At 39.3% G+C, this 6000-nt stretch overlaps 1 protein-coding gene across 1 annotated transcript in view; it reads left to right on the top strand.

Moving 5' to 3' along the window:
* The first annotated feature begins 4499 nt into the window (after nt 1–4499).
* LOC109917363 (cytoplasmic polyadenylation element-binding protein 2) overlaps nt 4500–6000 on the top strand; it is a 98200-nt gene continuing 96699 nt past the window's right edge. Inside the window, exon 1 of the mRNA XM_048603171.1 lies at nt 4500–4588. The gene's annotated coding sequence lies outside the window, so the exon portion shown is untranslated. The remainder of the gene's footprint in view (nt 4589–6000) is intronic.

The following is a 6000-nucleotide window of genomic DNA, read 5'->3' as shown; positions in this document are numbered from 1 at the left end:
GAGTCTCTTGTAGTCAACAAGGTATAGTTTATTGCACTTTAGCAACTAGTTACAAGTTACATTGCCATGATAGTCATTGCTAGAGACTTTTAGGAGGACCAGATATTAGTTCTCACTCCAAGATCCTAATCTGTTCTGCTCTCAAACCTATATGACATTTATTCCTCGTGGTAGTGCTAATGGAAGTCTTCAGTATTAACCCTTTCTGACCCATGTACAACATCCTGGATGATGTTGAATTTCTTCAATGTTGTTGAAGCTGCACTCATCTAGTGTAAAGTAATCTGTTGTGCTGCTGATTTATTTTGCGTTATGGAAGGGGTTTTGGGGAGTCAATGATCAATTGGTTAGTGCAGAGTACACAGGCTTTGACCTGCTCTTTTAACCAAGTATTTATTTTGACTGGCCCAGTTAAGCTTCTGAATTGTGGTTGATTGTATAAAGATAAAATGTTGAATTTCATGAGGTGATGTTGAAGGTACTTTGATGCAAATGTTACTTGCCATGTATCAACTCAAGCTTGAATGACATCAGGTCTTGTTACAAGCTGGCGCAAGCTGCTTCATTTAATTGAGGGATTATGAATATAACTGCTGCAATCAACAGTGAATACCCCAACTTCTGGAAGGTTATTTGAAACAACTGAAGATAGTTCAACTAAGACGATGCCCAATGGATTCTTGTATTGATATGGATGAGTTAATTGAATCAGCAAAATATTGGCATATGGATTGTAATATAGGAAAATATGAGCTTGTCTACTTTTCAGGAAAACTGGAAGGGCGGTATATTAAAGTGGTGAGAGATTGAGGAACACAACTTAAAAGGAATCTTGGGTGTTCTGATATATGAATCAAAGTTGATATTGCAAGTACAAAAGTGATTAGAAAGACAAATGGGACAAATGTTTATTGCAAAGGGAATGGAATATGAAAAATGTATCTGGCTAGGCAAGAATATGGAGTTGGGCAACAATAATATTCAGCTCATTTATATATTCTTGTTCTGGAGCTGAATGATTACACTGAACAACCACAACTGTCTTTGTTTCTGCTTGGTATACTCAAGTCGGTGGACAGTTTCCCCTGTTAATCAATTACTTCAATGATATTAAGTCTTATTGATGCCACTGTTGGTCAAAGATTACCTTCTTGCCAGGGATAATTATCACAATTCCAAACAGTGGAATCTTTCATACCTGGATTTGGTCTTCAGTAAAAGGCCATTAATTTGCATCATATAATTCTAGTTTGTGCTTTTACTTTACAGTAACCTTTCTTTTACCTTTTAAAAGAAATAATTTGGGTTTATTAACATCTGAGTAATTCCTCGATGTGTTGGCATTGTAATACACATGGCAACCAACTTGTACGCAGCAAGGTCGGACACATAACAATGTCATAAATAGCCAGAATTTATTTTTATGCTGTTTCCAGATGGGTATAAGAACACGAAGTGTTTAGAGGGATATGGGCCAAATGCTGGCAAATGGGACTAGATTTACTTAGGATACTTATCCGGCATGGATGAGTTGGACTGAAGGGTCTGTTTCTGTGCTTACATCTCTGACTTTATGACTATATATTGGCCAAGAAAGCTCACCTGCTCTTTAAATAGTACAGTAGGTTCTGGGCTGAGGAGTGGCAGATGGAGTTTAATTTAGATAAATGTGAGGTGCTGCATTTTGGAAAGGCAAATAAGGGCAGGACTTGCGCAGTTAATGGTAAGGTCCTGGGGAGTGTTGCTGAACAAAGAGACCTTGGAGTGTAGGTTCATAGTTCCTTGAAAGTGGAGTCGCAGGTAGATAGGATGGGGCAGAAGGTGTTTGGTATGCTTGCCTTTGTTGGTCACTGCATTGAGTATGGAGTTGGGAGGTCATGCTGTGGCTGTACAGGACATTGGTTAGGCCACTTTTGGAATACTGCGTGCACTTTTGATCTCCCTGCTATAGGGAGGATGTTGTGAGACTTGAAAGGGTTCAGAAAAGATTTACAAGGATGTTGCCAAGGTTGGAGAGTTTGAGCTGTAGGGAGAGACTGAATAGGCTGGGGCCATTTTTTCCTCGAGTGTCAGAGGCTGAGTGGTGACCTTGTAGAATTCTATAAAATCATGAGAGGAATAGGTAGTCTATTTAGACAAGGTCTTTTCCCTGGGGTGGCAGAGTCCAAAACTAGAGGGCATAGGTTTAAGATGGGAGGGGAAAGATTTAAAGGGGACCTAAGGGGCAACATTTTCATGCAGAGGGTAGTGTGTGTATCGAATGAGCTGCCAAAGGAAGTGGTGGAGACTGGTACAATTACAATGTTTTAAAAGGCATTTGGATGGGTATATGAATAGGAAGGGTTTGGAGGGATATGGGTCAAATGCTGGCAAGTGGGACTAGATTTATTTAGGATATCTGGTCGTCATGGACAAGTTGGACTGAAGGGTCTGTTTCCATGCTATAGATCTCAATGACTATACATTGGGCAAGTCACTAAGAAAGCTCCCCTGCTTGTCTTCAAATAGTAGATTAGGGTCTTTTACAACCTTGCACAAAACTCTGGCAAGCACCGCAGAGTTGGTGTGGAGGTGTGATTTCTGAAGAAGGGTCCACACCCAAAACGTCTGCTTTCCTGCTCCTCTGATGCTGCTTGGCCTGTTGTGTTAAACCAGCTCTACACCTTGTTATCTCAGCTTCTCCAGCATCAGCAGTTCCTACTATCTCTGAATCAATTTTAACCCCACTGCGAAGCCTCTTCTAAGGGTGCCTACCTTGAAGAAGTTACCCTCCTCCCTCCGGAAAGACCTCGGTGGATCTCTCTCCCAATGCAAACCTCTGATAGTCTCTTCGGCCCTGAAACTGTTTGACCACGTCCTGAAGCAAACCAGGTACTATAGCCACATTGCCTTTCTTAGTACCTGCCTATGGAACCAGATCATCCCCAATGGAGTACAGTCTACATTCAGGCTTTCCCAGTTTGGCCCCAACCGCAACGACTGCTACATACAGAACATTCAGATCCTTCAAAAACATTTCTCTCTGAGACTCCTCAAACATACTCGCAGCAATGTGCTGGCATCGCCTGGCACTACAATCCAGCCTACCCCAGCTCAGCCTCCCTCTCCCAGGCCTGCAAAGGACCTCTCCTGTTTTTCATTCTTCGCAGGATCCACTGCCTTTTCTGAAGAAGGGTCTAGACCCAAAACCTCAGCTTTCCTGCTCCTCTGCTGCTTGGCCTGCTATGTTCGTCCAGCTCTACACCTTGTTATCACAGAGTTGGTGTGCCTGTGTAGGCAAATCAATTTGACAGGAAATATTATTTTTACTTTTTTTTTGTTTCAAATTTTCTGGACATCTGTTTCAGTTTTAGGTGACCCACTTCCACCACAATGGCAAAATTTCTTGAAGTGATTGCTATCTTTTATGCTTGATCAACTTGATTGTTCTCCCTCCCACTGTTTCAGTTTTCAGTGTGAAAGGGTGTGGTAGACAGTTTCATAGTGTATAATGATAGGAGTTGTCTGATTACAAGATGAACCACAGTAAAAACTGCACCTACTTAATTCCTGTACTCCCTTTCTGTATTTGGGTAAACAACTGGAGCATACTGTGCTTGAGTTTCAATATTGCAGTCAGATTTCAACAAATAGTTAAGCACAATGGCCTCATACATTTTTGGTAATGCTGCTCTGTTGATGGAAGCTGTATGATTGTTCAGTTTGTTACGTCCTTTTCTTTCACTGCCTCCTCTTATTAACTTGAATTGGCCATAGCTTGATATTTCTCTGCAGGCTTTGAACTAATCAGTGCTCTGGCTCTACATATTGCTGTAATGTATGACTGCAGTGCATGCTCCTTCAGTTTAGTCTGATATTTTATTCTTGTGTTCGAGCTATAATATTCAAGATCTGAGAACTTTATATATTCAATATCTTTTTGGCTCAACATTGCATTATATGAAGTTTTCAGATCTTTGTCCTATGCCATCATTAGCTGATTCCTGTATGGATGGCACTGGGAATGCTACATTTGCTGTGCCTTGCTTTAACCAGTCAGGAAGTATTCCTTGTCAGCATGATTTGATGTAAGGCACCACGAACATTTCAGTTGTTTTTGTCTGAGATCATTTTCCACAGATGCTAAACTTGAAAAGTAAATGTGTTATAATCTTAACTAAAACAAGTAAATTTGTTGACATTATGCAATTATATCTATATTTTTGTTTAGGAATAGAGCCTGCATTCTACCAAGCTTGCTGCAACCTAATCTCAGCAGATTTATTCTGCCATGAGTTTAGTCTAGTGAAGGGACTAAACTTTTTTCCTGCCAAAATGAGGGCAAAATATTGGATGTCTTTGGCAAAACGTCTAATGGACTCTATTCATATGAAAGAAGCAAGCACAATAATCTCAATGTTTAACCATTGGAAATATGCTTCCATTCACTATTGTAAAGCACTATCTTTTTTGTTTTTGTTGGTCTCCTTGACTTGTCCTTCCCTTCTGCTTAAGAGCTGAATACATCAACTCTCCAAGTGCATGGTTCGAATTATTCAGCACTTCTGTCCCCAGTGCGTTGATGAGGCACAGTTAGAGTTGTCTTCAGGTACTAAGTATGAATTTGCAATGTTTTGACTTTTTTTTAGATCTACACACCTAACAACATCAGATGTTATTTAGTTGGTACACTAAAATAACTATGGATAAATGATTCAATAAATGCTCCTGCATATGATGTTGAAATTCCCTGACTTTTGATGTCTTCTTGCTGAAAATGTACAAAATAGACTCCAATGTTTCAAAACATTTAGTTAAATAAAACATCTAATATAACTGCCAAAAGTGCAATGGTACAGCTGCCAGAAGGCCAAAAAAACCGGTTTCGGACATCCATGCTACAGTTACCTTTGCCTTACATAGAATAGAGCAGTGAGTACATAATACTATACAAGTGAATAGAATCACTAAGCTTTTTTTCATACTGTATATGTTGGGTTAGATTATGAAATGCAATGTTTTAATAGATTAGCTCCCTCTTTCACTGTAAGCACACAGAACAACCTGTTCCATGAATGCTCATTAAGCTATTGATTTGCAATAAACTGAACGTACCTTGCCAATGATTACAGACAGTTATGTGAACCCAAGATGAGAATATTGACTAATATTGACCTGGCTATGAGTCATGTACTGGAAAATGGAATTAGACAAGATAAATGCTTGATGACCGTGGCTGTTATGGCAAAAGGCATCTTTACATGCTGTAAAACAAAAAAAACTGACTTTCTCCTCCATTCCCCTTTACATTGATTACCAAGGTACAATCCTGGACATCAATATAACTTTATCTCGAGGGTAATGTGAGCTGCAAGAGTAAAAATTACAACTTCTAACTCACTTGAATCAGGATCAATTATTTTGCCTTATTGTTTTATTGTTGATTTAGCAGGAAACTGCAAACTGAGTTGTTTTATCCTGTTTGGATTTGAGTACTTAAATGTTCACAGTCGAGGTTTGTGTGTATGATTATGGTATTTAAAAGATTAGGGCTAGTATTGAGTTTTTTAAAAAAAAATACAGTGAATTACTATGAAATTTTTCTGCTTTTTAAGCTAGAACTACCCAAGTGTTGTCTTGGTCACACAACAGTGTGCACCGGAGCATGGTTAATTTCATGATTCCATTAACTTGTATACATAACTATTTGCTGCTGCTAATGGAAATTGATGTCCTTATTGAATTTGATCACTGAGGGATGAGGGAAAAAAAAAACTCTTCCTTACTAACAAATTCAGAGTAAAACTTTTGGACAAGAAAAATGGGTGTGTAAAGGCTTGTGTTGCTTCAAAAATTAACCATCCAGTTCTCTCCTGAGCAGTTTCCCTGTCTTGCACACTTGTGAACCTGAGCCTAGTCAAAATCCTGTTGTCCATGTCCTATCTCAGACTAGATTCTATGCCCCATGAGCGCTATGGTTACTGACCTACTTTAGCTCCAGGTCCATAATGCCTTGGTTTT

Source organism: Rhincodon typus, chromosome 1 (assembly GCF_021869965.1).
Source record: "Rhincodon typus isolate 14 chromosome 1, sRhiTyp1.1, whole genome shotgun sequence".
In the NCBI taxonomy this organism is placed as follows: Eukaryota; Metazoa; Chordata; class Chondrichthyes; order Orectolobiformes; family Rhincodontidae; genus Rhincodon; species Rhincodon typus.
This window is presented reverse-complemented; position numbering and strand designations above follow the sequence as displayed.